This window comes from Giraffa tippelskirchi, chromosome 5 (assembly GCF_054371585.1).
Source record: "Giraffa tippelskirchi isolate mGirTip1 chromosome 5, T2T-mGirTip1v1.2.pri, whole genome shotgun sequence".
NCBI classification, from domain to species: domain Eukaryota; kingdom Metazoa; phylum Chordata; class Mammalia; order Artiodactyla; family Giraffidae; genus Giraffa; species Giraffa tippelskirchi.
Window position 1 is genome coordinate 136,715,796 of NC_137279.1, and position 19,744 is coordinate 136,735,539.

The 19,744-nt window shown below is 35.1% G+C and overlaps 1 protein-coding gene across 5 annotated transcripts in view; it reads right to left on the minus strand.

Moving 5' to 3' along the window:
* PRKACB (protein kinase cAMP-activated catalytic subunit beta) overlaps positions 1 to 19,744 on the minus strand; it is a 150,490-nt gene that overhangs the window by 89,513 nt on the left and 41,233 nt on the right. The window lies entirely within an intron of this gene.

Sequence of the window (19,744 nt, forward strand, 5' to 3'; positions counted from 1 at the left end):
GCAAAACTGTCCAACTAGAGATGAAGATTTTAAAGACTTGCAATTATCATCCTAAAACGGTCTATGTTTGAGTGTTTTAATACTACTACACAGGTTAATGAGAATATTAAATATAAAGCTTTAAATATAAATAATAAGCTGAAAAAATTTTTAAAAATTAAAACTATTTAAACATGCATTACAACCCTATACAAATAACTGAAGGCCAAATCACTCTCCAAATATAGTAAGTTTAAAAGGTTGTGTTTTTTTTTTCGCCAGTAAATCAGCTAATATAGACTAGTATAGACTTTATAGATCCTTATAAACAGTTAACTTTTCATTGAAAACTAGTATGGAACAGATATTACAAAACACTTAAAAAACAAACATAACTTTTAATGAAAAAAATGTGAACTATAATTTAAAAAAACTCAACATTGCTAATTCACTGACTTAAATCTAATACATACAGAAACTAGAAAAACTTAGTATGTTATTAGTATTGCTTACCAAACATAATTTGCTGACAAGTGCACATCAGCAGTACATTTTAAAACATTCTACAATTTGCAAAAATATTAAGATTTAAAAGTATATAAAATCAGCCACAGCAAGAAATTTCAATTGAGAGGGAAAAAATCCTTCTAGTTGACTGAGATATGTTAATTTTTAGACTTGACACTGAGGATTGCTGCTTACCTGATCTCTGATTTAGGGATCTCACTTAGAAACAGCTCCTTCAGTTAAAAGTAAACTGTCCATTTGCACAAAAAAGTAACTTGTGACATTTAAAAATGATTCTGGGTACTTGCTTTGTGACACTTTTATTAAAGGATGATAAGGGGGGAGGAAAGAGGGAAAGGAAAGAAAGATCTTTAAAAAAAAAATCTAATGGGAGATGGGAGGGAGGCTCAAGAGGGAGGGGATATGTGTATACCTATGGCTGATTCATGTCAAGGTTTGACAGAAAACAACAAAATTCTGTAAAGCAATTATCCTTCAATTAAAAAATAAATAAATTACAAGAAATTATCTATCAAATAAATCTTACAATTTCCTGCCTACTGCTTAACAAGCAAAATAAATAGAAACAATAATGACAAGCAGAATAAAAAGGAATAATAATGTAATCAAATTAGGATATCCCCCCACACACAGACACACACACACACACACACACACACACACACACGCGCGCGCACATACAAAGGAAACATTGACTAATGCATTTTGCCAATTAATAGCTCATTTGTGTACATTTTATTTTGTGCAATAAAATTAGTATCAATCTAAACAAACTGGCAACAGTATCTAAAGATCAAACTTCTTAAATTGTAGCTTTCTGAGAAATGTGTATATATAATAATAGATAATTTCTTTATTAACAACCAACTTTACACAAAACACACCCTCAACAGGTGTCTACAGTCTCTAATAAACATCTATAGAGTATGAGCTGTCTTTTTATGGGCGTAAAGTGGATAAAATTCCTGAATCTTTCACTTGCTTTCTTGGGATAAATTCTATTCATCCTCAAGGCTCAGCAAAAATGTCATCTCTTCATGGAAAGTTAACCACACATTTCCTGGAAAAATAAACTGCTCTCTCCACTGTTTCCAATAATCTTGGAATTTTATGTTAAAATTTGTTCATAAATTTATGTCTCAAATTGTGAAATGCACATATTACATAATAAATATACATATAAAAGTATTCAATCATTTTTAATAAGTTAAAGGTCTAAGTAGAATCAAACACGTGAAAATATTTTATTTATGATAGGATCATATTTGTAAATTATCCAACAACCACCTAGCTGTTCATATATAGAGACATCAGCAATGGAAGTAATGTCATTTACCTTCTCTATTTAATCTGTTACAAAATTTTATTCATTCTTTGAGTTTCATTTTTATTAGTGCAAATGTGGATTTCTAAAATAACTTCTTTTCCCTGCTTCCAGCCACTCCTTGCAATCACTCATCTCTGACATGAACTTCCCCAAACTATTACACTCACAGTATTCCCTTGCCAAAAGTACTAGCTAATTCTAACATTTCAGCCCAAAATATTTGTTTTTAACACATGTCTAGCTAGACTTATATCAAACATTGCTGGAGTTTCGTACAAATATTCCGATTTCTAATTATAACACTCGGATTAATTTATTTAAAGCAATGTATAAACTTTATAACAAAATTACCATAGGAAGGAGGGGAAGGAGGTGGAGGAAGCAGAGAAGGGAGTAATCTTCAACGCGTTAAAATTTATCCTTTTTCTTCAATAAAACTCTTTTTTAATCTGTTACAAAGTGCTTATAGAAAGTAAAATCTTTAGTCCCTACAGCAGTATTTCTGTATATGGTAATGTGACCAGGAAGCTGTTGTTATATAAGTACTTAGGCAATTTGATTCTTACTACAAAGAACTCTACTGTCATCTACTGCTAGAAAGAAATAACTACAGCTTTAACTAAAACTGAATTTCTTACAATTCAAATTAATCTTAAGAAGTATTTTGCTTGTTACCCTTCCTGATAGTATTTTCATAACCTGAATTTGTGCTAAGATGTCTAGCCATCTACCCAAAACTTGCTGTAACAACATATCTTATATTCTATTAATAGTTTAAATAATGTATGATAATAAATTACACCAGAGCTTCCCTGGTAGCTCAGATGGTAAAGAATCTGCCTGCATTGCAGGAGACCTGGGTTTGATCCCTGGGTTGGGAATGGCAAACCACTCCAGCATTCTCGCCCGGAGAATCCCATGGACAGACCATGGGGTCACAAAGAGTCTGACATGACTAAGCGACTAACACTTTCACTTTCACAATGATAATAAAACTAGAGAGTAATCAACCTAGAAGTTATAAAATCTTTATTATTCATTCTGCATTAATTCTAAAATTCATAATAATTTTCAGAGTTGAACCTCCTTTGATTGCCATATCACAAAATATTGCTTTATTTCTGATGTTTAATAATAGTAATGATGATACCTTACATTTACAAAAACATTTTACAACATATAAAATGGCTTCCACTGATTTCAAAAGAAGCAAGCAGGACAGGTATTATTATCCTTATTTGAAGATTAGAAAACAAACATAAATATTAAGTGACTTGCCAAAAGTCACCTATGTCTTCTGCCTCCTAGATCAAGGATCCTTTGTACTGACAATAATGATTCTCACAGTAAAGGCTTTTTCAAACAACAGTAGGGAAGTAGAGATTAAAAGCTGGTAGGAGATGGAAATGGTTTCCAGAGTCTGAGATTCTGCTATGAGAAAATGTTCATTCAGATGGTTACCTTCTAGCCATGCAATTTCACTGTCCACATTTATGTTTATAATCATGTCGAGGCCAAGGAGAACTATATACTTTAGAGTTTGAAGGTTAAATTAAAAAAAAAACAAACATGGAAGCATATTTGATATGTAAATAATATATCTGCTGCAGGCAGAGGGCAAATGATATGAACATGACCTCTGCTACACAAATAAAGGTTTTAGAGTAATAATTTTGCCTTACCCACAATGGATTCATACCTTTTATAAGTGAATTCAACTATTTAAGACTGGCTGATTTCATTCAGCACAGCATAGCAACTGAGGTTCATCCATGTTGTGTTTGTCAATAGCTTACTGTTTTACTGACTAGTACTCCACTGTATGGATTTACAATTTATATATCCATCTACAATCAAATTGCCCTTGCACCTTTGTCAAAATTAGTTAACCATAACTGTGTAGGTCTAGTCTAGATTTTCTACATTGTTCTACTGATCTATCTGCCAGTTCTTCCGTCGGTGGCGTACTATGGTGGGTACAGTATCTTTTAAGGAAGTCTTCAAACTGATTATATGACTCTTTCAACATTTTTTTGTAAATTTGTTTTGGCTATTATAGTTTCTTAACTTTTCTATATAAATTTGTCCATGTCTACAAAAATAATCTTGCTAGGACTTAACTGAGATTGTTTATTGAGAGAAATGATAACAATAGGTTGAATCTTTCAATCCATAATCATATCGTATCTCATTTTTCAGGGTCTTTCTTTCATCAATGTTTTATATTTTTCAGCATACAGATCCTGTACATATTTTGTCAGTCTTATACTTAAGTACTTACTGCTCGTTAATTGGAGCTTTTATAAGTGGTACTTTGAAAGATGTTTGCAATTGCTCATTGTTAGTATATAGAAATATGACTTATTTTTGTGTGCTAACCTTGTGTACTGGAACCTGGCTAAACTCACTTATTAAGCTTTAGGAATCTTTTTCTTTTTGTAGATTGCTTGAGATTTTCATTGTAGAAAATTGTTATCTTTGAACAGATACAGTTTGGTTTATTTTTCCTTTTTAATTCCTTTGTTATTTACTTTTCTTGCGATACTGCACTGGCTAGGACTTCCAGGAACACATTAAACAAGTGGTAAGACTAAACATTCTTGCCTTATTCCCAATCTTAGGAGCAAAAGGTTCAGTTTCTCATCATTAATTTTGATGTCAGCTGTAGAAATTTTTTGTAGATGCTCCGTACTGAGATAAAGAACTTCACTTGTATGCCTAGTTAGCTGAATGCTTTTATATAAAAAGGATGAATTTTATCAAATGCTTTTTCACACTTGCTGATTTGATCATATAGCTTTAGTCTTCTTTAGTCTGCTAATATGGTGGATCACAGTTACTAATTTTCAAATATTAAACCAGATTTGAATTCGCAAGATAAACACCTCTTGGTCTTGGTGTACTATTCTTTTTCTAAATTGTTGAATTCAATTTACTTATATTTTATTAAAGATTGGTATATGTTTACAAGATATATTGTTTTGAAGTTTTATTTTTATGTACAGTCTTTGCATGATTTTAACATCAGATTAAGAAAGGCTGCATAAAACAGAGGATTCTTTTTTTAATTTTTATTATCTTTTTTTATTTGAAGGATAATTGATTTACAGAATTGAATTGTTTTCTGCCAAGTATCAACATGAATCAGCTATAGATTTACGTATGTCCCCTCACTCTTAAATTTCCTTCCCACCTCCTACCCCATCCCACCTCTCTAGACTGTTACAGAGTCCCTGTTTGAGCTCCCTGAGTCTACAGCAAATTCCCATTAGCTAGCTATTTTATTTATGGTATTGTAAGTTTCCATGTTACTCTCTCCATACATCTCACCCTCTTCTTCCTCCCCTCTTCCCCGTGTCCATAAGTCTGTTCTCTATGTCTGTTTCTTCATTGCTGTGCTACAAATAAATTCATCAGTTCCATCTTACTAGATTCCATATATATGCATTAGTATATGATATTTACCTTTCTCTTTCTGACTTACTTCACCTCTGTATAATAGGCTATAGGTTCGTCCATCTCATTAGAACTGACTCAAATGTGTTCCTTTTTATGGCTGAGTAATATGTACCATGGTTACTTTATCCACTCATCTGTCAATGGACATCTACGTTGTTTCCATGTTCTACCTACTGTAAAGAGTGCTGCTCAACATTGCTCATTATTAGAGAAGTATTCTTTTATTTTCTGGAGATGATTGGAGGGAACTGATATCATCTCCTTCTAAAATTTTTGGTAGTATTTGTCAGGAAAACTATCTGGACAAGTAGTTTGTTTTTAAATAAGTCATTCAGTTGTGTCCGACTCTTTGCAACCCTATGGACTGCAGCACGCCAGGCTTCCCTGTCCATCATCAACTCCTGGAGCTTGTTCAAACTCATGTCCATTGAGACGGTGATGCCATCCCACCGACTCATCATCTGTCATCCCTTTCTCCTCCTGCCTTCAATCTTTCCCAGCATCAGGGTCTTTTCAAATGAGTCAGCTCTTCGCATCAGGTGGCCAAAATACTGGAGATTCACCTTCAGCATCAGTCCTTCCAATGAATATTCAAGACTGATTTCCTTTAGGATGGACTGGTTTGATCTCCTTGCAGTCCACGGGACTCTCAAGTGTCTTCTCCAATACCACAGTTCAAAAGCAACAATTCTTTGGTGCTCAGCTTTCTTTATAGTCCAACTCTCATATCTGTACATGACTACAGGAAAAATAATAGCTTTAACTAGATGGACCTTTGTTGGCAAAGTAATGTCTCTGTTTTTTAATATGCCGTCTAGGTTGGTCATAGCTTTTCTCCCAAGGAACAAGCCTCTTTTACTTTCATGGCTGCAGTCACCATCTGCAGTGATTTTGGAGCCCAAGAAAATAAAGTCTGTCACAATTTACACTGTTTCCCCCATCTATTTGCCATGAAGTGATGGGACTGGATGCCATGATCTTAGTTTTTTGAATATTGAGTTTTAAGCCAGCTTTTTCACTCTCCTCTTTCACTTTCATCAAAAGGCTCTTTAGTTCTTCTCCACTTTCTTCCATTAAGTGTGGTGTCATCTGTGTACCTGAGGATATTGATATTTCTCCCAGCAATCGTGATTACAGCTTGTGCTTCATGGAGCCTGGCATTTCACATGATGTACTCTGCATATAAGTTAAATAAGCAGGGTGACAATATACAGCCTTGATGTATTCCTTTGCCAATTTGGAACCAGTCTGTTGTTCCCCGTCCAGTTCTAACTGTTGCTTCTTGACCTGCATACAGATTTCTCAGGAGGCAGGTCAGGTGGTCTGGTATTCCCATCTCCTTAAGAATTTTTCATAGTTTGTTGTGACCTACACAGTCAAAGGCTTTGGCATAAAGTAGACATTTTCCTGGAATTCTCTTGCTTTTTCAATGATCCAACGGATGTTGGAAATTTGATCTCTGGTTCCTCTGCCTTTTCTAAATCCTGTTTGAACATCTGGAAGTTCACGGTTAACGTATTGTTGAAGCCTGGCTTGGAGAATTTTGAGCATTACTTTCCTAGCATGTGAGATGAGTGCAATTGCACGGTAGTTTGAGCATTCTTTGGCATTGGCTTTCTTTGGGATTAGAATGAAAACTAACCTTTTCCAGTCCTGTGGCCACTGCTGAGTCTTTTAAATTTGCTGGCATATTGAGTGCAGCACTTTTATAGCATCATCTTTTAGGATTTGAAATAGCTCAACTGGAATTCCATCACCTCCACTAGCTTTGTTCATAGTGATGCTTCCTAAGGCCCACTTGACTTCACATTCCAGGATGTCTGGCTCTAGGTGAGTGATCACACCATCATGGTTATCTGGGTCATGAAGATCTTTTGTGTATAGTTCTTTTGCCACCTCTTCTTAATATCTTCTGCTTCTGTTAGGTCCATACCATTTCTGTCCTTTATTGTGCCGATCTTTGCATGAAATGCTCTCTTGGGATCTCTAATTTTCTTGAAGGGCTCTCTAGTCTTTCCCATTCTATTGTTTTCCTCTATTTCTCTGCACTGATCACTGAGGAAGGCTTTCTTATCTCTCCTTGTTCTTCTTTGCAACTCTGCATTCAAATGGATGTATCTTTTCTTTTCTCCTTTGCCTTTCACTTCTCTTCTCAGCTATTTGTAAGGCCTTGTCAGACAACCATTTTGCCTTTTTGCATTTCTTTTTCTTGGGGATGGTCTTGATCACTGTCTCCTGCACCATGTCATGGAGCTCTGTTTCCATAGTTCTTCAGGCATTCTATCAGATCTAATCCTTTGAATCTATTTGTCACCTCCACTGTATAATCATAAGGGATTTGATTTAGGTCATACCTGAATGGTCTCGTGGTTTTCTTTACTTTCTTCAATTTAAGGCTGAATTTTGCAATAAGGAGTTCATGATCTGTGCCACTGTCAGCTCCTGGTCTTGTTTTTGCTGGCTGTATGGAACTTTTCCATTTTTGGCTGCAAAGAATATAATCAATCTGATTTCAGTATTGGTCATCTGGTGATATCCATGTGTAGAGTCTTCTCTTGCGTTATTGGAAGAGGGTGTTTGCTATGACCAGTGCATTCTCTTGCAAAACTCTGTTAGCCTTTGCCCTGCTTCCTTTTGTACGTCAAGACCAAACTTGCCTGTTACTCCAGGTGCCTGTAATCCAGGTATCTCTTGACTTCAACTTTAGCATTCCAGTCCCCTATAATGAAAAGGACATCTTTTTGGGGTGTTATTTCTAGAAGGTCTTGTAGGTCTTCATAGAACTGTTCAACTTCAGCTTCTTCAGCATTACTGGCTGGAGCACAGATTTGGATTACTGTGATATTGAATGGATAGCATACTATTCTGTTTTCTATTTCATCTTTAGTGACTATTGGTAGTTTGTGTCTTTCAATAAATGGTCTATTTCAAATAAGTTGTCAAACTCACATGAATAACGTTGTTTCCAGTATCCCCTTATTAGCCTTTAAATGTCTGTTGCATCTGCAGTTATTTCCCCCTTTTATTCATGACATTGGTAATTTGCCTTCTTTCTTTTCGCTAGTTTGGCTAAAAGATTCTAAGTTTTTGTTTTTCCAAAGAACCACCTTTTGTTTTCATTGATTTTTCTCTATGAGTTTTTCCAGTATTGTTACATCCTGCTCTTATCTTTTCTGCTGCTCTCTACTTTCTTTGGCTTTATTTTGTTCTTTTTCTAGTTTCATATTGTGAAAGTTTAGATCATTTCCCTGTGAACAAGGATTTATGTACATATAACAAATTCTGACACACTGTATTTTCATTTTCATTCAGTCTAAAAATATATTCTAATTTCCCTTAAGACTTTATTTTGACCATGAATCATTTAGAAGTGTTGTTTAAATTAACAAGTATCTGAGAATTTTCCTGATATCTTTGTTATTGATTTCCAGTTAGTCTCATTAAGGTCAGAGAACATATTTTGTATCATTTTTAATTGTTTTAAATGATTAAGGTTTGTCTTATGATCTAGGATATGGTCTCTGATGGTGAACGTTCCATGTATATTTGAAAAATGTCTTCTATTGTTGCTAAGTAGAATATACTACAAATGTCAATTAAGTCAATTTGGTTGATGGTATTGTTCAGGTCTTCTAAATCCTTCTGGATTTTCTGTTTAATTGTTCTATGGATTATTTAGACATGATTATAGAAGTCTTCAACTTTGTAGATTTTGCTATATCTCTTTTCAGCTGTATAGTTTTTGCTTCATGTATACTGCAGCTGTTATTAGGTTAAGTTATATTTAAGATTGTTCTGTCATTTTACTGAACTGACTCTTTTAGCATTATAAACATTCCTCTTTAATCCTGGATAATCTGTGTTCTGAAGTTGACCTTGTATGATATTAATACAGCACTACAAGCTTTCACTTGATAGTGTTTGGATGGCCCCTCTCTTTCCCCACCCCTAATTATCAGTATATTTAAAGTAGACTTCTTTTACACTGCACATAGCTGGGTCTTGTTTAGACCACTTATGTTTAATGTAATTATTGGCATAAGTGAACTTAGGTCTATTATTTTGTTATTTTTCATTTGTCCCCTATTCTTTAAAATAAAACTTTAATAAATGTAACATAAACTGCAAATATTTGAAGTGTAGAATTTGATTTTATACATAAACACAACTGTGAAACTATCACCACAATGAAGAACACAAATATATCTTTTTTCAGACCTCTTCCTGATCTCTCCCTCCTGCCATTCCAAATCTTCAGGCAACTGATATTTTCTTATAACACAGATAATTTACATTTCAAGACTTTTATATAAAATGGGACTTTTGTTAAAATAAACTTATTTTAGAATAGTTTTAGATTTATAGAAAAATTGCAAAGATACTAGTACAGAAAGGTACCATATACCCAACACCAGTTTCCATTATTATTAACATCTTACATTAACATGGTAGATCTGTACAGTTAATAAACCAATATTAATACCTATTGTTACTAAAGTCCAAAGTTTATTCAGATTTCCTTTTTTAGTTTTTACCTAATGTCCTTTTCCTGTTCCAGGATCTCCTCTAGGATATCACATTACATTTAGTGTTCAAGTCTCCTTAGGCACTTCTTGGCTGTGATGGTTTCTCAAACTCTCCTTGCTTTGATGACCTTGAAAATTTTCAGGAGTTTTGGTCAGGTATGTTGTAGAGTATACCTCTCTTGGTATTTGTGTGATTTTTTTTATGATTAGCTAGGGTTATGGATTATTAAGAGGAGGAAAACAGAAGCAAAGTTCCATTTATATCATATCAAAGCTATATACTATCAACAAGGTTTACCACTGTGGATGCTGACCTGGCTGCATTGATCACCTGGCTGAAGTAGTTCTTATCAGGTTACTTCACTGTATAATTACTTTCCCCCCTTTCTTTCCATACTGTACTCTTTGAAATAAACTCAGTACGCCCAGGGCACACTTTAAGAATAAGGAGTTATACTACCTCATTGAAGGCATGGTCGAATTCTTCTGATGGGAAATGTATCTCTTCTCCCTATTTATTTATTCAATCATTTATTAACATTAACATGAACTCATGGATATTTATTCTCTATTTTGGGCCCTAATCCAATACTACATTATTTTGTTGCTCAAATTACTCAAGCTTTGAGCACTAGAAACTCAATTGCCTTTATGTCTTTTGATACATAATTGTGAGTGCATATACACATGTGCATGCATGTGTATTTGAGCACTTACTTATTTTCTGTCACTATAAAATGCTGCTGCTGCTGCTAAGTCACTATAAAATGGGCCATGCTCATTTTCTGTACTTACTGCTCCAGTCCCCAAATCAATCATTTCTCCAATAAGCCCTACTTCCTTTATTGGAGAATAGTATTAGAAATCAAGACTTTCAAACTAGGTGTGCTTACTGCTACTGGGGTGTTGTTGCTTCCAGGCCCTCTCAGCTGTGAAACAGAGAAATGTATGTGAATACTAACATGTATGTATATCCATATCTATAAATATTTCTATATGTAACCACTTATATCTAAAGTAAGATAAATTCTTCAAGGTACTGCTAACTCTAATTCATTACTCTACAATTCATTTTAGCTTCCTCTCTTTCTTACCTGAAAACTCCCACTCCAATAGTGAGAAACTTGGCTTCCATCATCTGCCATCCATTTACTTACTTGTTCAATTTTGGTATACACACATGGCAACACCAGCATTGTGAATCTGATACAGTTAAAAACTTTATCCCCATGGGAAACAACTTTATCAACTAGAGTACACTACTATGTAGTTTCTTTTGCCTCCACTATTAGAGACTCTACTTACTTCCAAACTGACTTAGGTCAGAACCTATTGTGTCATGTTTAGTGAAGCTGTTTCACACATTTGTAATACAGTTAGAATGTTTTCTCACATTCTGCCTTTCATTCTTGGATTCCTTAACCTACTAAATGATTTTTAAAAATTTTGCATACATTAAAGTTTACTCTTTGTACTTCAAGTGCTATAGGTTTGAACAAATACATACTGTCATGTATCCACAATTATGCATCATACAGAATAACCTACCACCTTAGTATCAATAAATCTCCAATGTATCCCTATCTTTGGCACCTCCTGACTTTTTTTTTTAATAATTACCAGAAATTTGCCTTTTCCAGAATGTCATTTAACTCAAATCATATTCCATGGAATCTTTCAGACTGCTATCACTTAGCAACATGCATTTAAAATTTGTGCATATCTTTTTGTGTCTTTATAGTTCATTTGTTAATAATCATTGAATAATTTTCCATTATATGGATATACCACAGCTTGTTTACCCATTCACCTACTGAAGGATATTTCGGTTGCTTCTAGTTTTCAGCAATCATGAATAACGCTGCCACCATCTTTCATATGCAGGTTGTTGTGTGAACATAGTATTTAAATCTCTGTAATAAACTCCCAGGGGTGTGACTGCTAGATTGCAGGAAGACTATGCTTAGCTTTGGAAGAAACTGCCAAAATGGCTATATCAATTTTCATTACTACTAGCAATAAAAACGAACTTCCAGATGATCAAGCTGGTTTTAGAAAAGGCAGAGGAACCAGAGATCAAATTGCCAACATCCACTGGATCATCGAAAAAGCAAGAAGGTTCCAGAAAAACATCTATTTCTGCTTTATTGACTATGTCAAAGCCTTTGACTGTGTGGATCACAATAAACTGTGGAAAATTCTGAAAGAGATGGGAATACCAGACCACCTTACCTGCCTCCTAAGAAATCAGTATGCAGACCAGGAAGCAACAGTTAGAACTGGACATGGAACAACAGACTGGTTCCAAATAGGAAAAGGAGTACCTCAAGGCTGTATATTGTCACCCTGCTTATTTAACTTATATGCAGAGTACATCATGAGAAACGCTGGGCTGGATGAAGCACAAGCTAGAATCAAGATTGCTGGGAGAAATATCAATATCCTCAGATAAGCAGATGACACCACATTTATGGCAGTGAAGAAGAACTAAAGAGCCTCTTGATGAAAGTGAAAGAGGAGAGGAAAAAAGCTGGCTTAAAATTCATCATTGCAAAAACAAAGATCATGGCATCTGGTCCCATCACTTCATGGCAAATAGATAGGGAAACAGTGGGAACAGTGGCTGAGTTCATTTTTTGGGGCTCCAAAATCACTGCAGATGGTGACTGCAGCCATGAAATTAAAAGACACTTACTCCTTGGAAGGAAAGTTATGACCAACCTAGACAGCATATTAAAAAGCAGAGACACTACTTTGTTAACAAAGGTCTGTCTAGTCAAGGCTATGGTTTTTCAAGTAGTCATGTATGGATGTGAGAGTTGGACTATAAAGAAAGCTGAGCACTGAAGAATTGATGCTTTTGAACTGTGGTGTTGGAGAAGACTCTTGAGAGTCCCTTGGACTGCAAGGAGATCCAACCAATCCATTGTAAAGGAGATCAGTCCTGAATGTTCATTGCAAGGACTGATGCTGAAGCTGAAACTCCAATACTTTGGCCACCTCATGCGAAGAGTTGACTCATTTGAAAAGACCCTAATGCTGGGAAGGATTGGGGGCAGGAGGAGAAGGGGAAGACAGAGGATGAGATGGCTGGATGGCATCACCGACTCGATGGACATGGGTTTGGGTAGACTCCGGGAGTTGGTGACGGACAGGGAGGCCTAGCGTGCTGTGATTCATGGGGTCGCAAAGAGTCGGACATGACTGAGCAACTGAACTGAACTGAACTGAAGCAATAAAACGTTCCTATTGCTCTGCATCCTTGTCAGGAATTTGCAGTTTTGTGTGTGTGCATGTGTGTGTTTAATCATTCTAATTATAAAAGATGTACAGTGGTATCTCATTGTAGTTTTAACTTTCAAATCCTTAGTAACAAATAAAGTTAAGCATCTTTTCATATGCTTATATGCCATCTTTAGTGAATGTAGATGATTATTTTTTCCAGTGTATGCATTCAAGGTTATAAATTGCCTTCTAAGTACTGCTTTTCCTAAATCCTCCAAATTTTGATAAGTTGTATCTTCATAATAAAAAATTAGTTCAAAAAATTTTTTTAATTCCTCAAGACCTCATCTTTTGACCCATGTGTTATTTAGACATATAGTCTGTAATTAATTTCTAAATATTTGGAAATTTTTCTAGCTTACTTTTTATAATTAGTTTTTCATTCAGTTCCATTGTGATCTACAAATATACTTTGTATGAGTACTATTTTTTAAACTTTCAAGGTGTGGTATACAGCCCATAATGTGCTCTATCTTGGTGAATTTTCCATGCAAGTTGCAGAAGAACGTAGATTCTGTTTAAACAACAGAATCTACATTCTGTTAAATATGTTGTTGGCATATTCTATACATGTTATTAGATCAAGTTGACTAATTGATATGTTGTTCAGGTCATCAACATACTCACTGATTTTATGCCTGCTAGGCCTATCAAGTATCGAAACAGGGATCTTGAAGTCTCCAACTGTAATAGTGGATATATTTTTCCTTTCAATTCTATCTGCTTTTGCCTCATGTATTTTGACACCCTGTTGTTAAAAGCTAATGTTTAGGATTGTTAAAACCTGGAGAACTGACCACCAAATCACTACATAATGTCCCTTTGTATTCCTCATAATTTTCATTGTTCTAAAATATGCTTTGTATAAAATTAATATAGGTAATCCAAGTAACTTTTGGTTAGCGATAACATGGCATATCTTCTCTCCTTTCATTTTCTTTTGTCAGGTAGATAGAAAAAAAAAAGGGGAGTCCAAGATAGTGGAATCACACAAATGGAGGAAAAAACCTATAAAAGGGGAAATCAAGAACCTGAATGAGAACCTCTGGTGATGGGTATGCAATATAAAGGAAGAATTTAAAGGAAACCAAATGTTTACAAGGTTCATAAATTTCACTTGAAGTAAAATTTTAATCTAAGTAGACTATGAGAAGTGAAGTATGTATATTGTAGTCTCTAGAACAACACCAAAAAACCCCCAACTATACAAATGTGCAGTATTCAAGTAAAAAAGAATGCAGAACAAGGAAACAGGAACAAAAGAGGAAGGAAAGAGACTTCTAGTTTCAGCTCTGATGGTATAGCAAAGCTAGAAGTCATCACTCCTTTTTTTTCTTTAACGTTTAAAGAGCTTTTATTTATTTATTTTTGGTTGGGCCACATGGCGTGTGAGATCTTAGTTCCTCAACCAGGGATCAAACCTGTGCCCCCTGCAGTGGAAGCACAGTCTTAACCACTGAACCATCACTCCTGATCTTACAAGAGCTGCCACCAACCTGAAATCTGGAGTGAGGCAAATCCAGGAGACTTGCAGCAAAGATGAGCTTACAAAGTTGGGAGCAGAAGCCAATGGAGCCATACATCATTAGATACATTTAAATGATAATATTGTCAAGTTTATATTGCAGTTGTCACGTTTATACATCAACATACATTGGAGATCCCACAAGACATAACAATTTTTTATTTCAACCATCATATTTTAATCAACCCAAGAGAAAAACAGTCTGTTACATTTATCCAGATATTTACCATTTCTGTTGCTCTTTGTCCTTTCATGAAGTTCCAAATTTTTCTCTGGTATCATTTCTCTTCTGCCTGAATAACTTCCTCTACCATTTCTTTTAGAGCAAAACTTCTGGTGAAAAATTATCCTTGGTTTTAGCAATTTAATTACAATGTATTTGGGTGTGATTTTCTTGAGCTTCTTAAATTTGTAGATTATGTTTTGCCGAATTTGGGGAATTTTAAGACACATTTCTTCATTTTTTTCTGCATTAATCTTTTTCCTCTCCTACTATAATTTTAATGTGTCAATGAAAAAATTTTGCCTGCCATCTCAGTACACAAAAGATATTGCAGCCATCAAGCCATCACATATAGCTGCCCCACCAGTGAGCCCTGAGGAAACTCAGGATAGAAACAGGATGCCTGCCACCAAGCCATGAGCCACTATAACCACCCTCCAGTGGTGAACCCTGAGAAGACAGCACAGGCCCCAGATAGCTGAGGTGTATATCAAAGGAATGATTCATTAACTAGAGATGCCTGGTTTTCTTTAATTAACAGTAATCTTTTGATGTCCCTACTGCCTGGTCTTTGTTGCAAAAACTCTTATATGTCCTGGCTCCTCCCTTACCTCTTCGGAGCAGTCTCTCAGAACTGAGAGTCTTGTTCCAGATTTAAGTCCTCAGTTTTGTCTGCCAAATAAGACATAATTCTCAACTTTTAGGTTGTGCATATCTTTCAGTCAACAAATGACATGTATATTAGATAATTTTTATATTGTCCCACAGTTTCTAAAGCTCTGTTCTTTTAAAATTATTGATTTTCTGTTATTTACATTTAAAAAATTCTTCTGACCTTCTATACTAATTCTCTGTCATCTCATTCTCTCTCAGAGCTTTAGGCAGCTGTACAGTTGCTGCTGTTCACACCACTGCCACAGGAGTGCAGTGTTACTTAGAGACAGGATATGGAAAAAAAACTTTTCCTCATGTGTTACTTTCTGAAAAAGCTTCAGTTCTGGGATGCAGACTACCTTGAATCTAAGCAATGAGATGTGAGAGGAAACAGAAAGACAAGGAAATTCACTACTGTATCTTTCTTCAAATTTGGATTTCCATTCTCATCTGCTTACTACTATTTACTTTTCAAAATCTTCCCATAACTGCACCACATGTTATGTTCAATGATTTTAGGTGTAATCTGTAGGATAGACAGGGTTATATATGCTTATACCACTTTAATTGGAACTAGCAAGCAATTTCACCACTTTTCATTTTAGTAATTTATAAATAAAAAATGTAAAGGATACAATTGGACTTTCAATATGCTCCACCTTGATCAGTGTAAAATTAACAAATACATCCTCTAAATAAACCCACAATAACGCTGTAGTATTTTGCTACTGTACTTCATGGGACAAAAAAGTTAAATGCACACGTCTTTGAAAAGTATAACATATAAAATTTAAAAATTACTAATAACAAAGACGGTACCATCATTAATATGGAATTGACTTATATGCTTGGAAAACTGATACATTTTCAAATATATAAACAAAATTTCATGGTCATATTCCATATTTTCATTCTTAAGCTACCCATAACACCTAAAGATAACACATAAATCTCAATGTATAAAAATCTAAAGAAGTTTATAATCTTGCTAAATGGTAAGGAATAAGATAAATTAGTATAAGACACAAAGACAGTATTTTACTAATCCACAAATGAGGATTTGATTCCACATTTGAATCCACAATCCACATTATATGAGTCTTGAAATATTAATGTAAAAACACATAATTGCTCAAAAAAAATATGTTTTACATTGAAAGAGAAATAGTCTATAATTTCTTTTTCAAGATTTTAAACTACTTTATATTCAGATGTTTGAGTCTAGAATACACTGTCCAATATGGTAGTCACAACAAGTGGCTGTCTAAATTAAAATTCACCAAAATTCACCAAAATTGGACTCTATTTTTCAATTATACTAGTTATACATCAAATGCTGAACAGCCATATTTAGTTAGTGGTTGCCTTTTAAATAATGTAGATATAGAACGTTTTCATCATCCAAGAAAGTGCTATTAGACAGAACTGGGCAATAGAAACATTCAGAATTTTATGGAGGCACAGTTTCTGAGATATCCATAGGCCAGAACTCTGTGAGCCCTTACTAGTTTATGCTTATGGTGAAAAGAATTTTAAACTATTATGTTTTAAATATAAACTTATTTTTGAATTTCCCACTGGAATTATTTTCAGGAGTTACCACACGTAATGATTTACTTGAACCTGTGATTTCATCAAGCCATATGTTTGAGTCAAGGCTTGACTTATTAAATAATTAAATAAATTATTAAATGACATTAAAATCACTTAAATTTTATAATAGATCTTCCTCAACTAACTAGGGTTACACCCCAATAAACCGACTGTAAGCTGAAAATGCATTCATTACACTTATCCTACCAAACCATCACAGCTTAGTCTAGCCTACCTTAAAGGTGCTCAGAACACTTACATTTACTTAGAGTTAAGCAAAACCATCTAACACAAAGCCTACTGTATAATAAAGTATTGAATGTCTCAGGTAATTTCTTGAATACAGTATTGAAAGTGAAAAACAGAATAGTTATATGGGCACAAAACAGATGTAAGTGCATCAGTTGTTCTCCCTCACAGTGCTGTGGCTGACTGGGAGCTGCAGCTTGCTGGTGGCCAGCATGATGACAGAGTATTGTATTCGCATATGTATTTGCATATTGCCAGGCTGGGAAAACATGAAAACTTGGAAGTACAGTTTCTAATGAATGCATATTGCTTTTCCACCATCATAAAGCTGAAAAATTATTAAGTCAAACTATCATAAGTCAGGGGGGCTATCTGTACTAGAAATAAAAACAAACATAATAACAAAACATATTTGATTAAATACCCAGGATCAAATTATAAAGGAAAAAAGATGTTGAAAGTTGTATTATCTGCACTGATTATCCACTTAATCACTGAATAACCATAAACATCTTGATAATATTAAACAAAACCGGTGATAGATATTACTTTTTGTAAGAGTTCTGAATAGAATATTTGAAGAGCATACTGTAGATGGGAAGAACTATGGAGACAGGGATTAGTTATTTCTATGAATTAACTGACTCCTTTCACGTTGAGTATTTTAAGGAACCTAGGATTTGTTATGCTTGCTGAGAGATGGGTTTATGACATTTTAAACTAGTCAGTTTTTTCTACAATTCTTGGTTTCCTCTTCCACAAAACAAGATCATTAATACCTTACCTGACTATATCATTGGTTTTATGTGTGACTCAAATAAGATGATATAAGTGAAATGGCTTTGTAATATTGTAAAAATACAGACTGGTATTACATTAACATATTTGGTTAATAATATATGGCAATTATTTACTTATATCAGATTAAGGAAGGTCAACGTATATTTTAGTATCATCTTTTAATGTCTAGATGCTGGAAGCATTCAAACACCAAAATGTGCAAGTAAGATTTTTTGAAACGATTGTGTTGTAATATGGTAATGGCAGAAAGTGAAGAATTAAAGAACCTCTTGATGAGAGCAAAAGAGAGAGTGAGAAAGTCAGCTTAAAACTCAACATTCAAAAAAGTAAGATCATGGAATCCAGTCCCATCACTTCAAGGCAAACAGATGGGGAAACAATGGAAACAGTGACAGACTATCTTCTTGGGCTCCAAAATCACTGCAGATGGTCTGCAGCCATGAAATTAGAAGATGCTTGCTTCTTGAAAGGAAAACTATAACAAACCTAGACAGCATATCAAAAAGCAGAGACATTACTTTGCCAACAAAGGTCTGTCTAGTCAAAGCTATGGTTTTTCCAGTAGTCATGGAGAGATGTGAGAGCTGGACAATAAAGAAGGCAGAGTGCAGAAGAGTTGATGCTTTCAAAATGTGGTGCTAGAGAAGACTCTTCAGAGTTCCTTGGACAGCAAGGAGATCAAAGCAGTCAATCCTAAAAGAAATCAACCCTGAATACTCATTTGGAATGACTAATGCTGAAGTTGAAGCTCCAATACTTGTCTGGCTTATTGGAAAAGACCCTGATGCTGGGAAAGATTTGAAGGCAAAAAGAGAAGATGGTGGCAAAAGATGAGATGGTTGGATAGCATCACCGATTCAATGGACATAAGTTTGAGCAAACTCCAGGACATAGTGGAATACAGGGAAGCCTGGCATGCTGCATGCAGTCTATGGGGGTTGCAAAGATTCAGACATGATTTATCAACTGAACAACAACAACAAATAAGAAAGCGGTTGGTGTGCTATAGCAGTCAATTTATGCAGTCTGGACAGAACACTGTAGGTCTGACTAGACAGTCCAATGATATCAAGACAATCAGTTCAGTTCAGTCACTCAGTCGTGTCCGACTCTTTGCAACCCCATGGACCACAGCACGCCAGGCTTCCCTGTCCATCACCAACTCCAGTTTACTCAAACTCATTTCCATTGAGTTGGTGATGTCACCCAACCATCTCATCCTCTGTTGTCCCCTTCTCCTCCTGCCCCCAATCCTTCCCAGCATCAGGGTCTTTTCCAATGAGTCAGCTCTTCGCATCAGGTGGCCAAAGTATTGGAGTTTCAGCTTCAACATCAGTCCTTCCAATGAACACCCAGGACTGATCTCCTTTAGGATAGACTGGTTGGATCTCCTTGCAGTCCAAGGGACTCTCAAGAGTCTTCTCCAACACCACAGTTCAAAAGCATCAATTCTTCAGCGCTCAGCTTTCTTGATGGTCCAACTCTCACATCCATACATGACTACTGGAAAAACCATAGCTTTGACTAGACAGACCTTTGTTGGCAAAGTAATTGCTCTTAAAATATGAGAGGTGTCAATTTTCTGTGTCCCATAC